The sequence below is a fragment of the Canis aureus genome, unplaced genomic scaffold (genome assembly GCF_053574225.1).
Source record: "Canis aureus isolate CA01 unplaced genomic scaffold, VMU_Caureus_v.1.0 ptg000403l_RagTag, whole genome shotgun sequence".
In the NCBI taxonomy this organism is placed as follows: domain Eukaryota; kingdom Metazoa; phylum Chordata; class Mammalia; order Carnivora; family Canidae; genus Canis; species Canis aureus.
The window spans coordinates 1-24,985 of NW_027554599.1; the positions used below are offsets into that span (position 1 = coordinate 1).

The 24,985-nt window shown below is 77.0% G+C and overlaps 13 non-coding genes across 13 annotated transcripts; all 13 read left to right on the plus strand.

Moving 5' to 3' along the window:
* Positions 1-953: 953 nt before the first annotated feature.
* Positions 954-1,072, plus strand: LOC144310085 (5S ribosomal RNA). The gene has a single exon (XR_013375814.1). It is a non-coding gene; the product is annotated as a 5S ribosomal RNA (ribosomal RNA).
* A 1,675-nt stretch (positions 1,073-2,747) lies between these two features.
* Positions 2,748-2,866, plus strand: LOC144310094 (5S ribosomal RNA). Its single transcript, XR_013375823.1, has one exon. It is a non-coding gene; the product is annotated as a 5S ribosomal RNA (ribosomal RNA).
* Positions 2,867-4,561: 1,695 nt separating this feature from the next.
* On the plus strand, positions 4,562-4,680 carry LOC144310095 (5S ribosomal RNA). The gene has a single exon (XR_013375824.1). It is a non-coding gene; the product is annotated as a 5S ribosomal RNA (ribosomal RNA).
* Positions 4,681-6,382: 1,702 nt separating this feature from the next.
* On the plus strand, positions 6,383-6,501 carry LOC144310096 (5S ribosomal RNA). The gene has a single exon (XR_013375825.1). It is a non-coding gene; the product is annotated as a 5S ribosomal RNA (ribosomal RNA).
* A 1,674-nt stretch (positions 6,502-8,175) lies between these two features.
* On the plus strand, positions 8,176-8,294 carry LOC144310097 (5S ribosomal RNA). Its single transcript, XR_013375826.1, has one exon. It is a non-coding gene; the product is annotated as a 5S ribosomal RNA (ribosomal RNA).
* Positions 8,295-9,991: 1,697 nt separating this feature from the next.
* On the plus strand, positions 9,992-10,110 carry LOC144310092 (5S ribosomal RNA). Its single transcript, XR_013375821.1, has one exon. It is a non-coding gene; the product is annotated as a 5S ribosomal RNA (ribosomal RNA).
* Positions 10,111-12,200: 2,090 nt separating this feature from the next.
* On the plus strand, positions 12,201-12,319 carry LOC144310086 (5S ribosomal RNA). The gene has a single exon (XR_013375815.1). It is a non-coding gene; the product is annotated as a 5S ribosomal RNA (ribosomal RNA).
* A 1,686-nt stretch (positions 12,320-14,005) lies between these two features.
* Positions 14,006-14,123, plus strand: LOC144310093 (5S ribosomal RNA). Its single transcript, XR_013375822.1, has one exon. It is a non-coding gene; the product is annotated as a 5S ribosomal RNA (ribosomal RNA).
* A 1,702-nt stretch (positions 14,124-15,825) lies between these two features.
* On the plus strand, positions 15,826-15,944 carry LOC144310087 (5S ribosomal RNA). The gene has a single exon (XR_013375816.1). It is a non-coding gene; the product is annotated as a 5S ribosomal RNA (ribosomal RNA).
* Positions 15,945-17,623: 1,679 nt separating this feature from the next.
* Positions 17,624-17,742, plus strand: LOC144310088 (5S ribosomal RNA). The gene has a single exon (XR_013375817.1). It is a non-coding gene; the product is annotated as a 5S ribosomal RNA (ribosomal RNA).
* A 1,700-nt stretch (positions 17,743-19,442) lies between these two features.
* Positions 19,443-19,561, plus strand: LOC144310089 (5S ribosomal RNA). The gene has a single exon (XR_013375818.1). It is a non-coding gene; the product is annotated as a 5S ribosomal RNA (ribosomal RNA).
* Positions 19,562-21,257: 1,696 nt separating this feature from the next.
* On the plus strand, positions 21,258-21,376 carry LOC144310090 (5S ribosomal RNA). The gene has a single exon (XR_013375819.1). It is a non-coding gene; the product is annotated as a 5S ribosomal RNA (ribosomal RNA).
* Positions 21,377-23,490: 2,114 nt separating this feature from the next.
* LOC144310091 (5S ribosomal RNA) lies at positions 23,491-23,609 on the plus strand. The gene has a single exon (XR_013375820.1). It is a non-coding gene; the product is annotated as a 5S ribosomal RNA (ribosomal RNA).
* Positions 23,610-24,985: the final 1,376 nt, after the last annotated feature.

Here is a 24,985-nt window from a genome sequence, read left to right on the forward strand (position 1 = left end):
GGCCCCCCGTTGGCGCCGGGCTCCGCGCTCCGTGACCCCGCGACAGCCAAGACCACAGCGACGCGGGGGCGGCCGGCACCCAGGCCCAAAGAGCCGCTCGGGACACAGCAAGACACACCACAGACACTCGCTCCGCGCCTGGGCCAGGGCGCCGCGCACGCACGCAGGCACACGGCCCCGCGGCGGTTCGGCTGATGGGCAGGAATGGGAGCGGAACGGCATCCCTGACCCCGTGGCTGCAGGGCCTGCGGCTGCCAGGGCTCCTGACGCAGCTCCAGGGCCTGCGCCCCTCCGGCGGGGTGGCTGCCTCGCCCCCACAGGCCGTGTGGCCCAGCTCCGAGTGCCTGTGTCCTTCCGTCTGTCTGTGTGTGTGTGTGTCGTGGGCACCTGTGTCTGTGTCCCTGCCTGTGCGACGATGGGGTCCGGCGGCGCGGGCGGCCCCGGCTTGGCTTTGAGCCAGGCGGGCTGAAGAACAGGAGAGGCCAGGGGCCCGCCGGCGCCGGCCCCGGCCCGCGGCACACCCCGACACCCCCCCGCAGCCCCCAGGCCCCAGCCCCCGGCCCCCGGCCCCCGGCCCCCGGCCCCCAGCGAGCGGCCCGATGTGGGGCGGCGTGCCATCCGGGGAGCCGAGCGGCGGCGACGAGCCCGACAGGCCGGGGACGGGAGCGCGCCCGGGCTCCCGCGACAGACTCGGCTCCGGGGTGCGGGACGCGTCTTGGCCCCCACCCCCCGGCCCGGGCAGGCGCCCTCCGCCACCCCGGGCGCGGCGCGGGAGGCGGTCAGTCCATCAGTCGGGCCGGCAGGCGAGCATGCAGGCAGGCAGGCAGGCAGGCAGGCAGGCAGGCGTTCAGGCGGGCCGCACAGGGCGGGCGGAGGAGGGCTGAGGAGCGGCGGGCGCCCGGCCTGGAGAGGCGCAGAGCAGGCTCTTGGGGCGCCCAGCGGCAGGCGCGGACGTCTACGGCCATACCACCCTGAACGCGCCCGATCTCGTCTGATCTCGGAAGCTAAGCAGGGTCGGGCCTGGTTAGTACTTGGATGGGAGACCGCCTGGGAATACCGGGTGCTGTAGGCTTTTTTTCTTCGGCCTTCCTGTCCGTCCCTTTGCCGCCAACACCCCCCTCGCCCAACGCGGCGGCGGCGGCGGCGGCGGCGGCGGCGCCCTCCGGACGACCCCTGCCATGGCCCCCGCCCCGCCGGGACCACCGCAGGGCGCCGCGGGGCACCGAGGGCGCCCGCTGCACGGGCAGGACGCCACTACATACACCACACACCTCCTCTTCCTCCCAGCCCTTCAACCTCGCAGCCCTTCAACGACGCCCACCCGCATCCTAGCCGGCCGCGCGTCCCAGGGGGCCGAGGGGGCCGAGGGGGCCCGAAGGGGCCCAGGGAGGGGACGGGGCGACAGCCGGAACCTCGGGGCGGGGGCGCGGGGGGGCGGTGCGGTCGCTGGGGGGAGACGGGTGGGGGCTGGATCCCGTCCTCGCAGGCCTGCGAGGCCCTCGGTGGGGCCGAGGGGGGGGTGCTTGGGGGCCGGGGGCCGGGCCTGCATGCGGGCCCTCCTCGCCCCGCCCCAGGCCCCGCCCCCAGGCCCGCCCCCAGCCCCTAGCACCGCCCCCAGCGACCAAGCCACCCAGCCACCCGCAACACCCCCCCCACCTTCGGCCCGGGCCCGCCTGCACCTTCTCTCCGAAGGACATGCCCTCCGTCCCCCGCGGACCACCGTCCCTTCGGCCCTCAGCCCCGGGGTCCACGCTCCGCGTGCCCAGGACACCAACCAGACGGCCCGGCCGCCGGGGGCCTCAGGCCCCCCGTTGGCGCCGGGCTCCGCGCTCCGTGACCCCGCGACAGCCAAGACCACGGCGACGCGGGGGCGGCCGGCACCCAGGCCCAAAGAGCCGCTCGGGACACAGCAAGACACACCACAGACACTCGCTCCGCGCCTGGGCCAGGGCGCCGCGCACGCACGCAGGCACACGGCCCCGCGGCGGTTCGGCTGATGGGCAGGAATGGGAGCGGAACGGCATCCCTGACCCCGTGGCTGCAGGGCCTGCGGCTGCCAGGGCTCCTGACGCAGCTCCAGGGCCTGCGCCCCTCCGGCGGGGTGGCTGCCTCGCCCCCACAGGCCGTGTGGCCCAGCTCCGAGTGCCTGTGTCCTTCCGTCTGTCTGTGTGTGTGTGTGTCGTGGGCACCTGTGTCTGTGTCCCTGCCTGTGCGACGATGGGGTCCGGCGGCGCGGGCGGCCCCGGCTTGGCTTTGAGCCAGGCGGGCTGAAGAACAGGAGAGGCCAGGGGCCCGCCGGCGCCGGCCCCGGCCCGCGGCACACCCCGACACCCCCCCGCAGCCCCCAGGCCCCAGCCCCCGGCCCCCGGCCCCCGGCCCCCGGCCACCAGCGAGCGGCCCGATGTGGGGCGGCGTGCCATCCGGGGAGCCGAGCGGCGGCGACGAGCCCGACAGGCCGGGGACGGGAGCGCGCCCGGGCTCCCGCGACAGACTCGGCTCCGGGGTGCGGGACGCGTCTTGGCCCCCACCCCCCGGCCCGGGCAGGCGCCCTCCGCCACCCCGGGCGTGGCGCGGGAGGCGGTCAGTCCATCAGTCGGGCCGGCAGGCGAGCATGCAGGCAGGCAGGCAGGCAGGCAGGCGTTCAGGCGGGCCGCACAGGGCGGGCGGAGGAGGGCTGAGGAGCGGCGGGCGCCCGGCCTGGAGAGGCGCAGAGCAGGCTCTTGGGGCGCCCAGCGGCAGGCGCGGACGTCTACGGCCATACCACCCTGAACGCGCCCGATCTCGTCTGATCTCGGAAGCTAAGCAGGGTCGGGCCTGGTTAGTACTTGGATGGGAGACCGCCTGGGAATACCGGGTGCTGTAGGCTTTTTTTCTTCGGCCTTCCTGTCCGTCCCTTTGCCGCCAACACCCCCCTCGCCCAACGCGGCGGCGGCGGCGGCGGCGGCGGCGGCGGCGGCGGCGGCGCCCTCCGGACGACCCCTGCCATGGCCCCCGCCCCGCCGGGACCACCGCAGGGCGCCGCGGGGCACCGAGGGCGCCCGCTGCACGGGCAGGACGCCACTACATACACCACACACCTCCTCTTCCTCCCAGCCCTTCAACCTCGCAGCCCTTCAACGACGCCCACCCGCATCCTAGCCGGCCGCGCGTCCCAGGGGGCCGAGGGGGCCGAGGGGGCCCGAAGGGGCCCAGGGAGGGGACGGGGCGACAGCCGGAACCTCGGGGCGGGGGCGCGGGGGGGCGGTGCGGTCGCTGGGGGGAGACGGGTGGGGGCTGGATCCCGTCCTCGCAGGCCTGCGAGGCCCTCGGTGGGGCCGAGGGGGGGGGTGCTTGGGAGCTGGGGGCCGGGGGCCGGGCCTGCCTGCGGGCCCTCCTCGCCCCGCCCCAGGCCCCGCCCCCAGGCCCGCCCCCAGCCCCTAGCACCGCCCCCAGCGACCAAGCCACCCAGCCACCCGCAACACCCCCCCCACCTTCGGCCCGGGCCCGCCTGCACCTTCTCTCCGAAGGACATGCCCTCCGTCCCCCGCGGACCACCGTCCCTTCGGCCCTCAGCCCCGGGGTCCACGCTCCGCGTGCCCAGGACACCAACCAGACGGCCCGACCGCCGGGGGCCTCAGGCCCCCCGTTGGCGCCGGGCTCCGCGCTCCGTGACCCCGCGACAGCCAAGACCACAGCGACGCGGGGGCGGCCGGCACCCAGGCCCAAAGAGCCGCTCGGGACACAGCAAGACACACCACAGACACTCGCTCCGCGCCTGGGCCAGGGCGCCGCGCACGCACGCAGGCACACGGCCCCGCGGCGGTTCGGCTGATGGGCAGGAATGGGAGCGGAACGGCATCCCTGACCCCGTGGCTGCAGGGCCTGCGGCTGCCAGGGCTCCTGACGCAGCTCCAGGGCCTGCGCCCCTCCGGCGGGGTGGCTGCCTCGCCCCCACAGGCCGTGTGGCCCAGCTCCGAGTGCCTGTGTCCTTCCGTCTGTCTGTGTGTGTGTGTGTCGTGGGCACCTGTGTCTGTGTCCCTGCCTGTGCGACGATGGGGTCCGGCGGCGCGGGCGGCCCCGGCTTGGCTTTGAGCCAGGCGGGCTGAAGAACAGGAGAGGCCAGGGGCCCGCCGGCGCCGGCCCCGGCCCGCGGCACACCCCGACACCCCCCCGCAGCCCCCAGGCCCCAGCCCCCGGCCCCCGGCCCCCGGCCCCCGGCCCCCAGCGAGCGGCCCGATGTGGGGCGGCGTGCCATCCGGGGAGCCGAGCGGCGGCGACGAGCCCGACAGGCCGGGGACGGGAGCGCGCCCGGGCTCCCGCGACAGACTCGGCTCCGGGGTGCGGGACGCGTCTTGGCCCCCACCCCCCGGCCCGGGCAGGCGCCCTCCGCCACCCCGGGCGCGGCGCGGGAGGCGGTCAGTCCATCAGTCGGGCCGGCAGGCGAGCATGCAGGCAGGCAGGCAGGCAGGCAGGCGTTCAGGCGGGCCGCACAGGGCGGGCGGAGGAGGGCTGAGGAGCGGCGGGCGCCCGGCCTGGAGAGGCGCAGAGCAGGCTCTTGGGGCGCCCAGCGGCAGGCGCGGACGTCTACGGCCATACCACCCTGAACGCGCCCGATCTCGTCTGATCTCGGAAGCTAAGCAGGGTCGGGCCTGGTTAGTACTTGGATGGGAGACCGCCTGGGAATACCGGGTGCTGTAGGCTTTTTTTCTTCGGCCTTCCTGTCCGTCCCTTTGCCGCCAACACCCCCCTCGCCCAACGCGGCGGCGGCGGCGGCGGCGGCGGCGGCGGCGGCGGCGGCGGCGCCCTCCGGACGACCCCTGCCATGGCCCCCGCCCCGCCGGGACCACCGCAGGGCGCCGCGGGGCACCGAGGGCGCCCGCTGCACGGGCAGGACGCCACTACATACACCACACACCTCCTCTTCCTCCCAGCCCTTCAACCTCGCAGCCCTTCAACGACGCCCACCCGCATCCTAGCCGGCCGCGCGTCCCAGGGGGCCGAGGGGGCCGAGGGGGCCCGAAGGGGCCCAGGGAGGGGACGGGGCGACAGCCGGAACCTCGGGGCGGGGGCGCGGGGGGGCGGTGCGGTCGCTGGGGGGAGACGGGTGGGGGCTGGATCCCGTCCTCGCAGGCCTGCGAGGCCCTCCGTGGGGCCGAGGGGGGGGTGCTTGGGAGCCGGGGGCCGGGGGCCGGGCCTGCCTGCGGGCCCTCCTCGCCCCGCCCCAGGCCCCGCCCCCAGGCCCGCCCCCAGCCCCTAGCACCGCCCCCAGCGACCAAGCCACCCAGCCACCCGCAACACCCCCCCCACCTTCGGCCCGGGCCCGCCTGCACCTTCTCTCCGAAGGACATGCCCTCCGTCCCCCGCGGACCACCGTCCCTTCGGCCCTCAGCCCCGGGGGCCACGCTCCGCGTGCCCAGGACACCAACCAGACGGCCCGACCGCCGGGGGCCTCAGGCCCCCCGTTGGCGCCGGGCTCCGCGCTCCGTGACCCCGCGACAGCCAAGACCACAGCGACGCGGGGGCGGCCGGCACCCAGGCCCAAAAGAGCCGCTCGGGACACAGCAAGACACACCACAGACACTCGCTCCGCGCCTGGGCCAGGGCGCCGCGCACGCACGCAGGCACACGGCCCCGCGGCGGTTCGGCTGATGGGCAGGAATGGGAGCGGAACGGCATCCCTGACCGCGTGGCTGCAGGGCCTGCGGCTGCCAGGGCTCCTGACGCAGCTCCAGGGCCTGCGCCCCTCCGGCGGGGTGGCTGCCTCGCCCCCACAGGCCGTGTGGCCCAGCTCCGAGTGCCTGTGTCCTTCCGTCTGTCTGTGTGTGTGTGTGTCGTGGGCACCTGTGTCTGTGTCCCTGCCTGTGCGACGATGGGGTCCGGCGGCGCGGGCGGCCCCGGCTTGGCTTTGAGCCAGGCGGGCTGAAGAACAGGAGAGGCCAGGGGCCCGCCGGCGCCGGCCCCGGCCCGCGGCACACCCCGACACCCCCCCGCAGCCCCCAGGCCCCAGCCCCCGGCCCCCGGCCCCCGGCCCCCGGCCCCCAGCGAGCGGCCCGATGTGGGGCGGCGTGCCATCCGGGGAGCCGAGCGGCGGCGACGAGCCCGACAGGCCGGGGACGGGAGCGCGCCCGGGCTCCCGCGACAGACTCGGCTCCGGGGTGCGGGACGCGTCTTGGCCCCCACCCCCCGGCCCGGGCAGGCGCCCTCCGCCACCCCGGGCGCGGCGCGGGAGGCGGTCAGTCCATCAGTCGGGCCGGCAGGCGAGCATGCAGGCAGGCAGGCAGGCAGGCAGGCAGGCGTTCAGGCGGGCCGCACAGGGCGGGCGGAGGAGGGCTGAGGAGCGGCGGGCGCCCGGCCTGGAGAGGCGCAGAGCAGGCTCTTGGGGCGCCCAGCGGCAGGCGCGGACGTCTACGGCCATACCACCCTGAACGCGCCCGATCTCGTCTGATCTCGGAAGCTAAGCAGGGTCGGGCCTGGTTAGTACTTGGATGGGAGACCGCCTGGGAATACCGGGTGCTGTAGGCTTTTTTTCTTCGGCCTTCCTGTCCGTCCCTTTGCCGCCAACACCCCCCTCGCCCAACGCGGCGGCGGCGGCGGCGGCGGCGGCGGCGCCCTCCGGACGACCCCTGCCATGGCCCCCGCCCCGCCGGGACCACCGCAGGGCGCCGCGGGGCACCGAGGGCGCCCGCTGCACGGGCAGGACGCCACTACATACACCACACACCTCCTCTTCCTCCCAGCCCTTCAACCTCGCAGCCCTTCAACGACGCCCACCCGCATCCTAGCCGGCCGCGCGTCCCAGGGGGCCGAGGGGGCCGAGGGGCCCGAAGGGGCCCAGGGAGGGGACGGGGCGACAGCCGGAACCTCGGGGCGGGGGCGCGGGGGGGCGGTGCGGTCGCTGGGGGGAGACGGGTGGGGGCTGGATCCCGTCCTCGCAGGCCTGCGAGGCCCTCGGTGGGGCCGAGGGGGGGGTGCTTGGGGGCCGGGGGCCGGGCCTGCATGCGGGCCCTCCTCGCCCCGCCCCAGGCCCCGCCCCCAGGCCCGCCCCCAGCCCCTAGCACCGCCCCCAGCGACCAAGCCACCCAGCCACCCGCAACACCCCCCCCACCTTCGGCCCGGGCCCGCCTGCACCTTCTCTCCGAAGGACATGCCCTCCGTCCCCCGCGGACCACCGTCCCTTCGGCCCTCAGCCCCGGGGTCCACGCTCCGCGTGCCCAGGACACCAACCAGACGGCCCGGCCGCCGGGGGCCTCAGGCCCCCCGTTGGCGCCGGGCTCCGCGCTCCGTGACCCCGCGACAGCCAAGACCACGGCGACGCGGGGGCGGCCGGCACCCAGGCCCAAAGAGCCGCTCGGGACACAGCAAGACACACCACAGACACTCGCTCCGCGCCTGGGCCAGGGCGCCGCGCACGCACGCAGGCACACGGCCCCGCGGCGGTTCGGCTGATGGGCAGGAATGGGAGCGGAACGGCATCCCTGACCCCGTGGCTGCAGGGCCTGCGGCTGCCAGGGCTCCTGACGCAGCTCCAGGGCCTGCGCCCCTCCGGCGGGGTGGCTGCCTCGCCCCCACAGGCCGTGTGGCCCAGCTCCGAGTGCCTGTGTCCTTCCGTCTGTCTGTGTGTGTGTGTGTCGTGGGCACCTGTGTCTGTGTCCCTGCCTGTGCGACGATGGGGTCCGGCGGCGCGGGCGGCCCCGGCTTGGCTTTGAGCCAGGCGGGCTGAAGAACAGGAGAGGCCAGGGGCCCGCCGGCGCCGGCCCCGGCCCGCGGCACACCCCGACACCCCCCCGCAGCCCCCAGGCCCCAGCCCCCGGCCCCCGGCCCCCGGCCCCCGGCCCCCAGCGAGCGGCCCGATGTGGGGCGGCGTGCCATCCGGGGAGCCGAGCGGCGGCGACGAGCCCGACAGGCCGGGGACGGGAGCGCGCCCGGGCTCCCGCGACAGACTCGGCTCCGGGGTGCGGGACGCGTCTTGGCCCCCACCCCCCGGCCCGGGCAGGCGCCCTCCGCCACCCCGGGCGTGGCGCGGGAGGCGGTCAGTCCATCAGTCGGGCCGGCAGGCGAGCATGCAGGCAGGCAGGCAGGCAGGCAGGCGTTCAGGCGGGCCGCACAGGGCGGGCGGAGGAGGGCTGAGGAGCGGCGGGCGCCCGGCCTGGAGAGGCGCAGAGCAGGCTCTTGGGGCGCCCAGCGGCAGGCGCGGACGTCTACGGCCATACCACCCTGAACGCGCCCGATCTCGTCTGATCTCGGAAGCTAAGCAGGGTCGGGCCTGGTTAGTACTTGGATGGGAGACCGCCTGGGAATACCGGGTGCTGTAGGCTTTTTTTCTTCGGCCTTCCTGTCCGTCCCTTTGCCGCCAACACCCCCCTCGCCCAACGCGGCGGCGGCGGCGGCGGCGGCGGCGGCGGCGGCGGCGGCGCCCTCCGGACGACCCCTGCCATGGCCCCCGCCCCGCCGGGACCACCGCAGGGCGCCGCGGGGCACCGAGGGCGCCCGCTGCACGGGCAGGACGCCACTACATACACCACACACCTCCTCTTCCTCCCAGCCCTTCAACCTCGCAGCCCTTCAACGACGCCCACCCGCATCCTAGCCGGCCGCGCGTCCCAGGGGGCCGAGGGGGCCGAGGGGGCCCGAAGGGGCCCAGGGAGGGGACGGGGCGACAGCCGGAACCTCGGGGCGGGGGCGCGGGGGGCGGTGCGGTCGCTGGGGGGAGACGGGTGGGGGCTGGATCCCGTCCTCGCAGGCCTGCGAGGCCCTCCGTGGGGCCGAGGGGGGGGTGCTTGGGAGCCGGGGGCCGGGGGCCGGGCCTGCCTGCGGGCCCTCCTCGCCCCGCCCCAGGCCCCGCCCCCAGGCCCGCCCCCAGCCCCTAGCACCGCCCCCAGCGACCAAGCCACCCAGCCACCCGCAACACCCCCCCCACCTTCGGCCCGGGCCCGCCTGCACCTTCTCTCCGAAGGACATGCCCTCCGTCCCCCGCGGACCACCGTCCCTTCGGCCCTCAGCCCCGGGGGCCACGCTCCGCGTGCCCAGGACACCAACCAGACGGCCCGACCGCCGGGGGCCTCAGGCCCCCCGTTGGCGCCGGGCCTCCGCGCTCCGTGACCCCGCGACAGCCAAGACCACAGCGACGCGGGGGCGGCCGGCACCCAGGCCCAAAAGAGCCGCTCGGGACACAGCAAGACACACCACAGACACTCGCTCCGCGCCTGGGCCAGGCGCCGCGCACGCACGCAGGCACACGGCCCCGCGGCGGTTCGGCTGATGGGCAGGAATGGGAGCGGAACGGCATCCCTGACCCCGTGGCTGCAGGGCCTGCGGCTGCCAGGGCTCCTGACGCAGCTCCAGGGCCTGCGCCCCTCCGGCGGGGTGGCTGCCTCGCCCCCACAGGCCGTGTGGCCCAGCTCCGAGTGCCTGTGTCCTTCCGTCTGTCTGTGTGTGTGTGTCGTGGGCACCTGTGTCTGTGTCCCTGCCTGTGCGACGATGGGGTCCGGCGGCGCGGGCGGCCCCGGCTTGGCTTTGAGCCAGGCGGGCTGAAGAACAGGAGAGGCCAGGGGCCCGCCGGCGCCGGCCCGGCCGCGGCACACCCCGACACCCCCCCGCAGCCCCAGGCCCCAGCCCCCGGCCCCCGGCCCCCGGCCCCCGGCCCCCAGCGAGCGGCCCGATGTGGGGCGGCGTGCCATCCGGGGAGCCGAGCGGCGGCGACGAGCCCGACAGGCCGGGGACGGGAGCGCGCCCGGGCTCCCGCGACAGACTCGGCTCCGGGGTGCGGGACGCGTCTTGGCCCCCACCCCCCGGCCCGGGCAGGCGCCCTCCGCCACCCCGGGCGCGGCGCGGGAGGCGGTCAGTCCATCAGTCGGGCCGGCAGGCGAGCATGCAGGCAGGCAGGCAGGCAGGCAGGCAGGCAGGCGTTCAGGCGGGCCGCACAGGGCGGGCGGAGGAGGGCTGAGGAGCGGCGGGCGCCCGGCCTGGAGAGGCGCAGAGCAGGCTCTTGGGGCGCCCAGCGGCAGGTGCGGACGTCTACGGCCATACCACCCTGAACGCGCCCGATCTCGTCTGATCTCGGAAGCTAAGCAGGGTCGGGCCTGGTTAGTACTTGGATGGGAGACCGGCTGGGAATACCGGGTGCTGTAGGCTTTTTTTCTTCGGCCTTCCTGTCCGTCCCTTTGCCGCCAACACCCCCCTCGCCCAACGCGGCGGCGGCGGCGGCGGCGGCGCCCTCCGGACGACCCCTGCCATGGCCCCCGCCCCGCCGGGGACCACCGCAGGGCGCCGCGGGGCACCGAGGGCGCCCGCTGCACGGGCAGGACGCCACTACATACACCACACACCTCCTCTTCCTCCCAGCCCTTCAACCTCGCAGCCCTTCAACGACGCCCACCCGCATCCTAGCCGGCCGCGCGTCCCAGGGGGCCGAGGGGGCCGAGGGGGCCCGAAGGGGCCCAGGGAGGGGACGGGGCGACAGCCGGAACCTCGGGCGGGGGCGCGGGGGGGCGGTGCGGTCGCTGGGGGAGACGGGTGGGGGCTGGATCCCGTCCTCGCAGGCCTGCGAGGCCCTCGGTGGGGCCGAGGGGGGGGGTGCTTGGGAGCCGGGGGCCGGGGGCCGGGCCTGCCTGCGGGCCCTCCTCGCCCCGCCCCAGGCCCCGCCCCCAGGCCCGCCCCCAGCCCCTAGCAATTCCCTGGCACCGCCCCCAGCGACCAAGCCACCCAGCCACCCGCAACACCCCCCCACCTTCGGCCCGGGCCCGCCTGCACCTTCTCTCCGAAGGACATGCCCTCCGTCCCCCGCGGACCACCGTCCCTTCGGCCCTCAGCCCCGGGGGCCGAGGGGGCCGAGGGGGCCCGAAGGGGCCCAGGGAGGGACGGGGCGACAGCCGGAACCTCGGGGCGGGGGCGCGGGGGGCGGTGCGGTCGCTGGGGGGAGACGGGTGGGGGCTGGATCCCGTCCTCGCAGGCCTGCGAGGCCCTCGGTGGGGCCGAGGGGGGGGTGCTTGGGAGCCGGGGGCCGGGGGCCGGGCCTGCCTGCGGGCCCTCCTCGCCCCGCCCCAGGCCCCGCCCCCAGGCCCGCCCCCAGCCCCTAGCACCGCCCCCAGCGACCAAGCCACCCAGCCACCCGCAACACCCCCCCCACCTTCGGCCCGGGCCCGCCTGCACCTTCTCTCCGAAGGACATGCCCTCCGTCCCCGCGGACCACCGTCCCTTCGGCCCTCAGCCCCGGGGTCCACGCTCCGCGTGCCCAGGACACCAACCAGACGGCCCGACCGCCGGGGGCCTCAGGCCCCCGTTGGCGCCGGGCTCCGCGCTCCGTGACCCCGCGACAGCCAAGACCACAGCGACGCGGGGCGGCCGGCACCCAGGCCCAAAAGAGCCGCTCGGGACACAGCAAGACACACCACAGACACTCGCTCCGCGCCTGGGCCAGGGCGCCGCGCACGCACGCAGCACACGGCCCCGCGGAGGTTCGGCTGATGGGCAGGAATGGGAGCGGAACGGCATCCCTGACCCCGTGGCTGCAGGGCCTGCGGCTGCCAGGGCTCCTGACGCAGCTCCAGGGCCTGCGCCCCTCCGGCGGGGTGGCTGCCTCGCCCCCACAGGCCGTGTGGCCCAGCTCCGAGTGCCTGTGTCCTTCCGTCTGTCTGTGTGTGTGTGTGTCGTGGGCACCTGTGTCTGTGTCCCTGCCTGTGCGACGATGGGGTCCGGCGGCGCGGGCGGCCCCGGCTTGGCTTTGAGCCAGGCGGGCTGAAGAACAGGAGAGGCCAGGGGCCCGCCGGCGCCGGCCCCGGCCCGCGGCACACCCCGACACCCCCCCGCAGCCCCCAGGCCCCAGCCCCCGGCCCCCGGCCCCCGGCCCCCGGCCCCCAGCGAGCGGCCCGATGTGGGGCGGCGTGCCATCCGGGGAGCCGAGCGGCGGCGACGAGCCCGACAGGCCGGGGACGGGAGCGCGCCCGGGCTCCCGCGACAGACTCGGCTCCGGGGTGCGGGACGCGTCTTGGCCCCCACCCCCCGGCCCGGGCAGGCGCCCTCCGCCACCCCGGGCGCGGCGCGGGAGGCGGTCAGTCCATCAGTCGGGCCGGCAGGCGAGCATGCAGGCAGGCAGGCAGGCAGGCAGGCAGGCAGGCGTTCAGGCGGGCCGCACAGGGCGGGCGGAGGAGGGCTGAGGAGCGGCGGGCGCCCGGCCTGGAGAGGCGCAGAGCAGGCTCTTGGGGCGCCCAGCGGCAGGCGCGGACGTCTACGGCCATACCACCCTGAACGCGCCCGATCTCGTCTGATCTCGGAAGCTAAGCAGGGTCGGGCCTGGTTAGTACTTGGATGGGAGACCGCCTGGGAATACCGGGTGCTGTAGGCTTTTTTTCTTCGGCCTTCCTGTCCGTCCCTTTGCCGCCAACACCCCCCTCGCCCAACGCGGCGGCGGCGGCGGCGGCGGCGGCGGCGCCCTCCGGACGACCCCTGCCATGGCCCCCGCCCCGCCGGGACCACCGCAGGGCGCCGCGGGGCACCGAGGGCGCCCGCTGCACGGGCAGGACGCCACTACATACACCACACACCTCCTCTTCCTCCCAGCCCTTCAACCTCGCAGCCCTTCAACGACGCCCACCCGCATCCTAGCCGGCCGCGCGTCCAGGGGGCCGAGGGGGCGAGGGGGCCCGAAGGGGCCCAGGGAGGGGACGGGGCGACAGCCGGAACCTCGGGGCGGGGGCGCGGGGGGGCGGTGCGGTCGCTGGGGGGAGACGGGTGGGGGCTGGATCCCGTCCTCGCAGGCCTGCGAGGCCCTCCGTGGGGCCGAGGGGGCGGTGCTTGGGAGCCGGGGGCCGGGGGCCGGGCCTGCCTGCGGGCCCTCCTCGCCCCGCCCCAGGCCCCGCCCCCAGGCCCGCCCCCAGCCCCTAGCACCGCCCCCAGCGACCAAGCCACCCAGCCACCCGCAACACCCCCCCCACCTTCGGCCCGGGCCCGCCTGCACCTTCTCTCCGAAGGACATGCCCTCCGTCCCCCGCGGACCACCGTCCCTTCGGCCCTCAGCCCCGGGGTCCACGCTCCGCGTGCCCAGGACACCAACCAGACGGCCCGACCGCCGGGGGCCTCAGGCCCCCCGTTGGCGCCGGGCTCCGCGCTCCGTGACCCCGCGACAGCCAAGACCACAGCGACGCGGGGGCGGCCGGCACCCAGGCCCAAAAGAGCCGCTCGGGACACAGCAAGACACACCACAGACACTCGCTCCGCGCCTGGGCCAGGGCGCCGCGCACGCACGCAGGCACACGGCCCCGCGGCGGTTCGGCTGATGGGCAGGAATGGGAGCGGAACGGCATCCCTGACCGCGTGGCTGCAGGGCCTGCGGCTGCCAGGGCTCCTGACGCAGCTCCAGGGCCTGCGCCCCTCCGGCGGGGTGGCTGCCTCGCCCCCACAGGCCGTGTGGCCCAGCTCCGAGTGCCTGTGTCCTTCCGTCTGTCTGTGTGTGTGTGTGTCGTGGGCACCTGTGTCTGTGTCCCTGCCTGTGCGACGATGGGGTCCGGCGGCGCGGGCGGCCCCGGCTTGGCTTTGAGCCAGGCGGGCCTGAAGAACAGGAGAGGCCAGGGGGCCCGCCGGCGCCGGCCCCGGCCCGCGGCACACCCCGACACCCCCCCGCAGCCCCCAGGCCCCAGCCCCCGGCCCCGGCCCCCGGCCCCCGGCCCCCAGCGAGCGGCCCGATGTGGGGCGGCGTGCCATCCGGGGAGCCGAGCGGCGGCGACGAGCCCGACAGGCCGGGGACGGGAGCGCGCCCGGGCTCCCGCGACAGACTCGGCTCCGGGGTGCGGGACGCGTCTTGGCCCCCACCCCCCGGCCCGGGCAGGCGCCCTCCGCCACCCCGGGCGCGGCGCGGGAGGCGGTCAGTCCATCAGTCGGGCCGGCAGGCGAGCATGCAGGCAGGCAGGCAGGCAGGCAGGCAGGCGTTCAGGCGGGCCGCACAGGGCGGGCGGAGGAGGGCTGAGGAGCGGCGGGCGCCCGGCCTGGAGAGGCGCAGAGCAGGCTCTTGGGGCGCCCAGCGGCAGGCGCGGACGTCTACGGCCATACCACCCTGAACGCGCCCGATCTCGTCTGATCTCGGAAGCTAAGCAGGGTCGGGCCTGGTTAGTACTTGGATGGGAGACCGCCTGGAATACCGGGTGCTGTAGGCTTTTTTTCTTCGGCCTTCTGTCCGTCCCTTTGCCGCCAACACCCCCCTCGCCCAACGCGGCGGCGGCGGCGGCGGCGGCGGCGGCGGCGACGGCGGCGCCCTCCGGACGACCCCTGCCATGGCCCCCGCCCCGCCGGGACCACCGCAGGGCGCCGCGGGGCACCGAGGGCGCCCGCTGCACGGGCAGGACGCCACTACATACACCACACACCTCCTCTTCCTCCCAGCCCTTCAACCTCGCAGCCCTTCAACGACGCCCACCCGCATCCTAGCCGGCCGCGCGTCCCAGGGGGCCGAGGGGGCCGAGGGGGCCCGAAGGGGCCCAGGGAGGGGACGGGGCGACAGCCGGAACCTCGGGGCGGGGGCGCGGGGGGGCGGTGCGGTCGCTGGGGGGAGACGGGTGGGGGCTGGATCCCGTCCTCGCAGGCCTGCGAGGCCCTCGGTGGGGCCGAGGGGGGGGTGCTTGGGAGCCGGGGGCCGGGGGCCGGGCCTGCCTGCGGGCCCTCCTCGCCCCGCCCCAGGCCCCGCCCCCAGGCCCGCCCCCAGCCCCTAGCACCGCCCCCAGCGACCAAGCCACCCAGCCACCCGCAACACCCCCCCCACCTTCGGCCCGGGCCCGCCTGCACCTTCTCTCCGAAGGACATGCCCTCCGTCCCCCGCGGACCACCGTCCCTTCGGCCCTCAGCCCCGGGGTCCACGCTCCGCGTGCCCAGGACACCAACCAGACGGCCCGACCGCCGGGGGCCTCAGGCCCCCCGTTGGCGCCGGGCTCCGCGCTCCGTGACCCCGCGACAGCCAAGACCACAGCGACGCGGGGGCGGCCGGCACCCAGGCCCAAAAGAGCCGCTCGGGACACAGCAAGACACACCACAGACACTCGCTCCGCGCCTGGGCCAGGGCGCCGCGCACGCACGCAGGCACACGGCCCCGCGGCGGTTCGGCTGATGGGCAGGAATGGGAGCGGAACGGCATCCCTGACCGCGTGGCTGCAGGGCCTGCGGCTGCCAGGGCTCCTGACGCAGCTCCAGGGCCTGCGCCCCTCCGGCGGGGTGGCTGCCTCGCCCCCACAGGCCGTGTGGCCCAGCTCCGAGTGCCTGTGTCCTTCCGTCTGTCTGTGTGTGTGTGTGTCGTGGGCACCTGTGTCTGTGTCCCTGCCTGTGCGACGATGGGGTCCGGCGGCGCGGGCGGCCCCGGCTTGGCTTTGAGCCAGGCGGGCTGAAGAACAGGAGAGGCCAGGGGCCCGCCGGCGCCGGCCCCGGCCCGCGGCACACCCCGACACCCCCCCGCAGCCCCCAGGCCCCAGCCCCCGGCCCCCGGCCCCCGGCCCCCGGCCCCCAGCGAGCGGCCCGATGTGGGGCGGCGTGCCATCCGGGGAGCCGAGCGGCGGCGACGAGCCCGACAGGCCGGGGACGGGAGCGCGCCCGGGCTCCCGCGACAGACTCGGCTCCGGGGTGCGGGACGCGTCTTGGCCCCCACCCCCCGGCCCGGGCAGGCGCCCTCCGCCACCCCGGGCGCGGCGCGGGAGGCGGTCAGTCCATCAGTCGGGCCGGCAGGCGAGCATGCAGGCAGGCAGGCAGGCAGGCAGGCAGGCAGGCGTTCAGGCGGGCCGCACAGGGCGGGCGGAGGAGGGCTGAGGAGCGGCGGGCGCCCGGCCTGGAGAGGCGCAGAGCAGGCTCTTGGGGCGCCCAGCGGCAGGCGCGGACGTCTACGGCCATACCACCCTGAACGCGCCCGATCTCGTCTGATCTCGGAAGCTAAGCAGGGTCGGGCCTGGTTAGTACTTGGATGGGAGACCGCCTGGGAATACCGGGTGCTGTAGGCTTTTTTTCTTCGGCCTTCCTGTCCGTCCCTTTGCCGCCAACACCCCCCTCGCCCAACGCGGCGGCGGCGGCGGCGGCGGCGGCGGCGCCCTCCGGACGACCCCTGCCATGGCCCCCGCCCCGCCGGGACCACCGCAGGGCGCCGCGGGGCACCGAGGGCGCCCGCTGCACGGGCAGGACGCCACTACATACACCACACACCTCCTCTTCCTCCCAGCCCTTCAACCTCGCAGCCCTTCAACGACGCCCACCCGCATCCTAGCCGGCCGCGCGTCCCAGGGGGCCGAGGGGGCCGAGGGGGCCCGAAGGGGCCCAGGGAGGGGACGGGGCGACAGCCGGAACCTCGGGGCGGGGGCGCGGGGGGGCGGTGCGGTCGCTGGGGGGAGACGGGTGGGGGCTGGATCCCGTCCTCGCAGGCCTGCGAGGCCCTCGGTGGGGCCGAGGGGGGGGTGCTTGGGGGCCGGGGGCCGGGCCTGCATGCGGGCCCTCCTCGCCCCGCCCCAGGCCCCGCCCCCAGGCCCGCCCCCAGCCCCTAGCACCGCCCCCAGCGACCAAGCCACCCAGCCACCCGCAACACCCCCCCCACCTTCGGCCCGGGCCCGCCTGCACCTTCTCTCCGAAGGACATGCCCTCCGTCCCCCGCGGACCACCGTCCCTTCGGCCCTCAGCCCCGGGGTCCACGCTCCGCGTGCCCAGGACACCAACCAGACGGCCCGGCCGCCGGGGGCCTCAGGCCCCCCGTTGGCGCCGGGCTCCGCGCTCCGTGACCCCGCGACAGCCAAGACCACGGCGACGCGGGGGCGGCCGGCACCCAGGCCCAAAGAGCCGCTCGGGACACAGCAAGACACACCACAGACACTCGCTCCGCGCCTGGGCCAGGGCGCCGCGCACGCACGCAGGCACACGGCCCCGCGGCGGTTCGGCTGATGGGCAGGAATGGGAGCGGAACGGCATCCCTGACCCCGTGGCTGCAGGGCCTGCGGCTGCCAGGGCTCCTGACGCAGCTCCAGGGCCTGCGCCCCTCCGGCGGGGTGGCTGCCTCGCCCCCACAGGCCGTGTGGCCCAGCTCCGAGTGCCTGTGTCCTTCCGTCTGTCTGTGTGTGTGTGTGTCGTGGGCACCTGTGTCTGTGTCCCTGCCTGTGCGACGATGGGGTCCGGCGGCGCGGGCGGCCCTGGCTTGGCTTTGAGCCAGGCGGGCTGAAGAACAGGAGAGGCCAGGGGCCCGCCGGCGCCGGCCCCGGCCCGCGGCACACCCCGACACCCCCCCGCAGCCCCCAGGCCCCAGCCCCCGGCCCCCGGCCCCCGGCCCCCGGCCCCCAGCGAGCGGCCCGATGTGGGGCGGCGTGCCATCCGGGGAGCCGAGCGGCGGCGACGAGCCCGACAGGCCGGGGACGGGAGCGCGCCCGGGCTCCCGCGACAGACTCGGCTCCGGGGTGCGGGACGCGTCTTGGCCCCCACCCCCCGGCCCGGGCAGGCGCCCTCCGCCACCCCGGGCGCGGCGCGGGAGGCGGTCAGTCCATCAGTCGGGCCGGCAGGCGAGCATGCAGGCAGGCAGGCAGGCAGGCAGGCAGGCGTTCAGGCGGGCCGCACAGGGCGGGCGGAGGAGGGCTGAGGAGCGGCGGGCGCCCGGCCTGGAGAGGCGCAGAGCAGGCTCTTGGGGCGCCCAGCGGCAGGCGCGGACGTCTACGGCCATACCACCCTGAACGCGCCCGATCTCGTCTGATCTCGGAAGCTAAGCAGGGTCGGGCCTGGTTAGTACTTGGATGGGAGACCGCCTGGGAATACCGGGTGCTGTAGGCTTTTTTTCTTCGGCCTTCCTGTCCGTCCCTTTGCCGCCAACACCCCCCTCGCCCAACGCGGCGGCGGCGGCGGCGGCGGCGGCGGCGGCGGCGGCGGCGCCCTCCGGACGACCCCTGCCATGGCCCCCGCCCCGCCGGGACCACCGCAGGGCGCCGCGGGGCACCGAGGGCGCCCGCTGCACGGGCAGGACGCCACTACATACACCACACACCTCCTCTTCCTCCCAGCCCTTCAACCTCGCAGCCCTTCAACGACGCCCACCCGCATCCTAGCCGGCCGCGCGTCCCAGGGGGCCGAGGGGGCCGAGGGGGCCCGAAGGGGCCCAGGGAGGGGACGGGGCGACAGCCGGAACCTCGGGGCGGGGGCGCGGGGGGGCGGTGCGGTCGCTGGGGGGAGACGGGTGGGGGCTGGATCCCGTCCTCGCAGGCCTGCGAGGCCCTCGGTGGGGCCGAGGGGGGGGGTGCTTGGGAGCCGGGGGCCGGGGGCCGGGCCTGCCTGCGGGCCCTCCTCGCCCCGCCCCAGGCCCCGCCCCCAGGCCCGCCCCCAGCCCCTAGCACCGCCCCCAGCGACCAAGCCACCCAGCCACCCGCAACACCCCCCCCACCTTCGGCCCGGGCCCGCCTGCACCTTCTCTCCGAAGGACATGCCCTCCGTCCCCCGCGGACCACCGTCCCTTCGGCCCTCAGCCCCGGGGGCCACGCTCCGCGTGCCCAGGACACCAACCAGACGGCCCGACCGCCGGGGGCCTCAGGCCCCCCGTTGGCGCCGGGCTCCGCGCTCCGTGACCCCGCGACAGCCAAGACCACAGCGACGCGGGGGCGGCCGGCACCCAGGCCCAAAAGAGCCGCTCGGGACACAGCAAGACACACCACAGACACTCGCTCCGCGCCTGGGGCCAGGGCGCCGCGCACGCACGCAGGCACACGGCCCCGCGGCGGTTCGGCTGATGGGCAGGAATGGGAGCGGAACGGCATCCCTGACCCCGTGGCTGCAGGGCCTGCGGCTGCCAGGGCTCCTGACGCAGCTCCAGGGCCTGCGCCCCTCCGGCGGGGTGGCTGCCTCGCCCCCACAGGCCGTGTGGCCCAGCTCCGAGTGCCTGTGTCCTTCCGTCTGTCTGTGTGTGTGTGTGTCGTGGGCACCTGTGTCTGTGTCCCTGCCTGTGCGACGATGGGGTCCGGCGGCGCGGGCGGCCCCGGCTTGGCTTTGAGGCCAGGCGGGCTGAAGAACAGGAGAGGCCAGGGGCCCGCCGGCGCCGGCCCCGGCCCGCGGCACACCCCGACACCCCCCGCAGCCCCCAGGCCCCAGCCCCCGGCCCCCGGCCCCGGCCCCCGGCCCCCAGCGAGCGGCCCGATGTGGGGCGGCGTGCCATCCGGGGAGCCGAGCGGCGGCGACGAGCCCGACAGGCCGGGGACGGGAGCGCGCCCGGGCTCCCGCGACAGACTCGGCTCCGGGGTGCGGGACGCGTCTTGGCCCCCACCCCCCGGCCCGGGCAGGCGCCCTCCGCCACCCCGGGCGCGGCGCGGGAGGCGGTCAGTCCATCAGTCGGGCCGGCAGGCGAGCATGCAGGCAGGCAGGCAGGCAGGCAGGCAGGCGTTCAGGCGGGCCGCACAGGGCGGGCGGAGGAGGGCTGAGGAGCGGCGGGCGCCCGGCCTGGAGAGGCGCAGAGCAGGCTCTTGGGGCGCCCAGCGGCAGGCGCGGACGTCTACGGCCATACCACCCTGAACGCGCCCGATCTCGTCTGATCTCGGAAGCTAAGCAGGGTCGGGCCTGGTTAGTACTTGGATGGGAGACCGCCTGGGAATACCGGGTGCTGTAGGCTTTTTTCTTCGGCCTTCCTGTCCGTCCCTTTGCCGCCAACACCCCCCTCGCCCAACGCGGCGGCGGCGGCGGCGGCGGCGGCGCGGCGACGGCGGCGCCCTCCGGACGACCCCTGCCATGGCCCCCGCCCCGCCGGGACCACCGCAGGGCGCCGCGGGGCACCGAGGGCGCCCGCTGCACGGGCAGGACGCCACTACATACACCACACACCTCCTCTTCCTCCCAGCCCTTCAACCTCGCAGCCCTTCAACGACGCCCACCCGCATCCTAGCCGGCCGCGCGTCCCAGGGGGCCGAGGGGGCCGAGGGGGCCCGAAGGGGCCCAGGGAGGGGACGGGGCGACAGCCGGAACCTCGGGGCGGGGGCGCGGGGGGGCGGTGCGGTCGCTGGGGGGAGACGGGTGGGGGCTGGATCCCGTCCTCGCAGGCCTGCGAGGCCCTCCGTGGGGCCGAGGGGGCGGTGCTTGGGAGCCGGGGGCCGGGGGCCGGGCCTGCCTGCGGGCCCTCCTCGCCCCGCCCCAGGCCCCGCCCCCAGGCCCGCCCCCAGCCCCTAGCACCGCCCCCAGCGACCAAGCCACCCAGCCACCCGCAACACCCCCCCACCTTCGGCCCGGGCCCGCCTGCACCTTCTCTCCGAAGGACATGCCCTCCGTCCCCCGCGGACCACCGTCCCTTCGGCCCTCAGCCCCGGGGTCCACGCTCCGCGTGCCCAGGACACCAACCAGACGGCCCGACCGCCGGGGGCCTCAGGCCCCCCGTTGGCGCCGGGCTCCGCGCTCCGTGACCCCGCGACAGCCAAGACCACAGCGACGCGGGGGCGGCCGGCACCCAGGCCCAAAAGAGCCGCTCGGGACACAGCAAGACACACCACAGACACTCGCTCCGCGCCTGGGCCAGGGCGCCGCGCACGCACGCAGGCACACGGCCCCGCGGCGGTTCGGCTGATGGGCAGGAATGGGAGCGGAACGGCATCCCTGACCGCGTGGCTGCAGGGCCTGCGGCTGCCAGGGCTCCTGACGCAGCTCCAGGGCCTGCGCCCCTCCGGCGGGGTGGCTGCCTCGCCCCCACAGGCCGTGTGGCCCAGCTCCGAGTGCCTGTGTCCTTCCGTCTGTCTGTGTGTGTGTGTGTCGTGGGCACCTGTGTCTGTGTCCCTGCCTGTGCGACGATGGGGTCCGGCGGCGCGGGCGGCCCCGGCTTGGCTTTGAGCCAGGCGGGCTGAAGAACAGGAGAGGCCAGGGGCCCGCCGGCGCCGGCCCCGGCCCGCGGCACACCCCGACACCCCCCCGCAGCCCCCAGGCCCCAGCCCCCGGCCCCCGGCCCCCGGCCCCCGGCCCCCAGCGAGCGGCCCGATGTGGGGCGGCGTGCCATCCGGGGAGCCGAGCGGCGGCGACGAGCCCGACAGGCCGGGGACGGGAGCGCGCCCGGGCTCCCGCGACAGACTCGGCTCCGGGGTGCGGGACGCGTCTTGGCCCCCACCCCCCGGCCCGGGCAGGCGCCCTCCGCCACCCCGGGCGCGGCGCGGGAGGCGGTCAGTCCATCAGTCGGGCCGGCAGGCGAGCATGCAGGCAGGCAGGCAGGCAGGCAGGCAGGCGTTCAGGCGGGCCGCACAGGGCGGGCGGAGGAGGGCTGAGGAGCGGCGGGCGCCCGGCCTGGAGAGGCGCAGAGCAGGCTCTTGGGGCGCCCAGCGGCAGGCGCGGACGTCTACGGCCATACCACCCTGAACGCGCCCGATCTCGTCTGATCTCGGAAGCTAAGCAGGGTCGGGCCTGGTTAGTACTTGGATGGGAGACCGCCTGGGAATACCGGGTGCTGTAGGCTTTTTTTCTTCGGCCTTCCTGTCCGTCCCTTTGCCGCCAACACCCCCCTCGCCCAACGCGGCGGCGGCGGCGGCGGCGGCGGCGGCGGCGGCGGCGGCGCCCTCCGGACGACCCCTGCCATGGCCCCCGCCCCGCCGGGACCACCGCAGGGCGCCGCGGGGCACCGAGGGCGCCCGCTGCACGGGCAGGACGCCACTACATACACCACACACCTCCTCTTCCTCCCAGCCCTTCAACCTCGCAGCCCTTCAACGACGCCCACCCGCATCCTAGCCGGCCGCGCGTCCCAGGGGGCCGAGGGGGCCGAGGGGGCCCGAAGGGGCCCAGGGAGGGGACGGGGCGACAGCCGGAACCTCGGGGCGGGGGCGCGGGGGGGCGGTGCGGTCGCTGGGGGGAGACGGGTGGGGGCTGGATCCCGTCCTCGCAGGCCTGCGAGGCCCTCGGTGGGGCCGAGGGGGGGGGTGCTTGGGAGCCGGGGGCCGGGGGCCGGGCCTGCCTGCGGGCCCTCCTCGCCCCGCCCCAGGCCCCGCCCCCAGGCCCGCCCCCAGCCCCTAGCAATTCCCTGGCACCGCCCCCAGCGACCAAGCCACCCAGCCACCCGCAACACCCCCCCCACCTTCGGCCCGGGCCCGCCTGCACCTTCTCTCCGAAGGACATGCCCTCCGTCCCCCGCGGACCACCGTCCCTTCGGCCCTCAGCCCCGGGGGGCCGAGGGGGCCGAGGGGGCCCGAAGGGGCCCAGGGAGGGGACGGGGCGACAGCCGGAACCTCGGGGCGGGGGCGCGGGGGGGCGGTGCGGTCGCTGGGGGGAGACGGGTGGGGGCTGGATCCCGTCCTCGCAGGCCTGCGAGGCCCTCGGTGGGGCCGAGGGGGGGGGTGCTTGGGAGCCGGGGGCCGGGGGCCGGGCCTGCCTGCGGGCCCTCCTCGCCCCGCCCCAGGCCCCGCCCCCAGGCCCGCCCCCAGCCCCTAGCACCGCCCCCAGCGACCAAGCCACCCAGCCACCCGCAACACCCCCCCCACCTTCGGCCCGGGCCCGCCTGCACCTTCTCTCCGAAGGACATGCCCTCCGTCCCCCGCGGACCACCGTCCCTTCGGCCCTCAGCCCCGGGGGCCACGCTCCGCGTGCCCAGGACACCAACCAGACGGCCCGACCGCCGGGGGCCTCAGGCCCCCCGTTGGCGCCGGGCTCCGCGCTCCGTGACCCCGCGACAGCCAAGACCACAGCGACGCGGGGGCGGCCGGCACCCAGGCCCAAAAGAGCCGCTCGGGACACAGCAAGACACACCACAGACACTCGCTCCGCGCCTGGGCCAGGGCGCCGCGCACGCACGCAGGCACACGGCCCCGCGGCGGTTCGGCTGATGGGCAGGAATGGGAGCGGAACGGCATCCCTGACCCCGTGGCTGCAGGGCCTGCGGCTGCCAGGGCTCCTGACGCAGCTCCAGGGCCTGCGCCCCTCCGGCGGGGTGGCTGCCTCGCCCCCACAGGCCGTGTGGCCCAGCTCCGAGTGCCTGTGTCCTTCCGTCTGTCTGTGTGTGTGTGTGTCGTGGGCACCTGTGTCTGTGTCCCTGCCTGTGCGACGATGGGGTCCGGCGGCGCGGGCGGCCCCGGCTTGGCTTTGAGCCAGGCGGGCTGAAGAACAGGAGAGGCCAGGGGCCCGCCGGCGCCGGCCCCGGCCCGCGGCACACCCCGACACCCCCCCGCAGCCCCCAGGCCCCAGCCCCCGGCCCCCGGCCCCCGGCCCCCGGCCCCCAGCGAGCGGCCCGATGTGGGGCGGCGTGCCATCCGGGGAGCCGAGCGGCGGCGACGAGCCCGACAGGCCGGGGACGGGAGCGCGCCCGGGCTCCCGCGACAGACTCGGCTCCGGGGTGCGGGACGCGTCTTGGCCCCCACCCCCCGGCCCGGGCAGGCGCCCTCCGCCACCCCGGGCGCGGCGCGGGAGGCGGTCAGTCCATCAGTCGGGCCGGCAGGCGAGCATGCAGGCAGGCAGGCAGGCAGGCAGGCAGGCGTTCAGGCGGGCCGCACAGGGCGGGCGGAGGAGGGCTGAGGAGCGGCGGGCGCCCGGCCTGGAGAGGCGCAGAGCAGGCTCTTGGGGCGCCCAGCGGCAGGCGCGGACGTCTACGGCCATACCACCCTGAACGCGCCCGATCTCGTCTGATCTCGGAAGCTAAGCAGGGTCGGGCCTGGTTAGTACTTGGATGGGAGACCGCCTGGGAATACCGGGTGCTGTAGGCTTTTTTTCTTCGGCCTTCCTGTCCGTCCCTTTGCCGCCAACACCCCCCTCGCCCAACGCGGCGGCGGCGGCGGCGGCGGCGGCGGCGCCCTCCGGACGACCCCTGCCATGGCCCCCGCCCCGCCGGGACCACCGCAGGGCGCCGCGGGGCACCGAGGGCGCCCGCTGCACGGGCAGGACGCCACTACATACACCACACACCTCCTCTTCCTCCCAGCCCTTCAACCTCGCAGCCCTTCAACGACGCCCACCCGCATCCTAGCCGGCCGCGCGTCCCAGGGGGCCGAGGGGGCCGAGGGGGCCCGAAGGGGCCCAGGGAGGGGACGGGGCGACAGCCGGAACCTCGGGGCGGGGGCGCGGGGGGGCGGTGCGGTCGCTGGGGGGAGACGGGTGGGGGCTGGATCCCGTCCTCGCAGGCCTGCGAGGCCCTCGGTGGGGCCGAGGGGGGGGGTGCTTGGGAGCTGGGGGCCGGGGGCCGGGCCTGCCTGCGGGCCCTCCTCGCCCCGCCCCAGGCCCCGCCCCCAGGCCCGCCCCCAGCCCCTAGCACCGCCCCCAGCGACCAAGCCACCCAGCCACCCGCAACACCCCCCCCACCTTCGGCCCGGGCCCGCCTGCACCTTCTCTCCGAAGGACATGCCCTCCGTCCCCCGCGGACCACCGTCCCTTCGGCCCTCAGCCCCGGGGTCCACGCTCCGCGTGCCCAGGACACCAACCAGACGGCCCGACCGCCGGGGGCCTCAGGCCCCCCGTTGGCGCCGGGCTCCGCGCTCCGTGACCCCGCGACAGCCAAGACCACAGCGACGCGGGGGCGGCCGGCACCCAGGCCCAAAGAGCCGCTCGGGACACAGCAAGACACACCACAGACACTCGCTCCGCGCCTGGGCCAGGGCGCCGCGCACGCACGCAGGCACACGGCCCCGCGGCGGTTCGGCTGATGGGCAGGAATGGGAGCGGAACGGCATCCCTGACCCCGTGGCTGCAGGGCCTGCGGCTGCCAGGGCTCCTGACGCAGCTCCAGGGCCTGCGCCCCTCCGGCGGGGTGGCTGCCTCGCCCCCACAGGCCGTGTGGCCCAGCTCCGAGTGCCTGTGTCCTTCCGTCTGTCTGTGTGTGTGTGTGTCGTGGGCACCTGTGTCTGTGTCCCTGCCTGTGCGACGATGGGGTCCGGCGGCGCGGGCGGCCCCGGCTTGGCTTTGAGCCAGGCGGGCTGAAGAACAGGAGAGGCCAGGGGCCCGCCGGCGCCGGCCCCGGCCCGCGGCACACCCCGACACCCCCCCGCAGCCCCCAGGCCCCAGCCCCCGGCCCCCGGCCCCCGGCCCCCGGCCCCCAGCGAGCGGCCCGATGTGGGGCGGCGTGCCATCCGGGGAGCCGAGCGGCGGC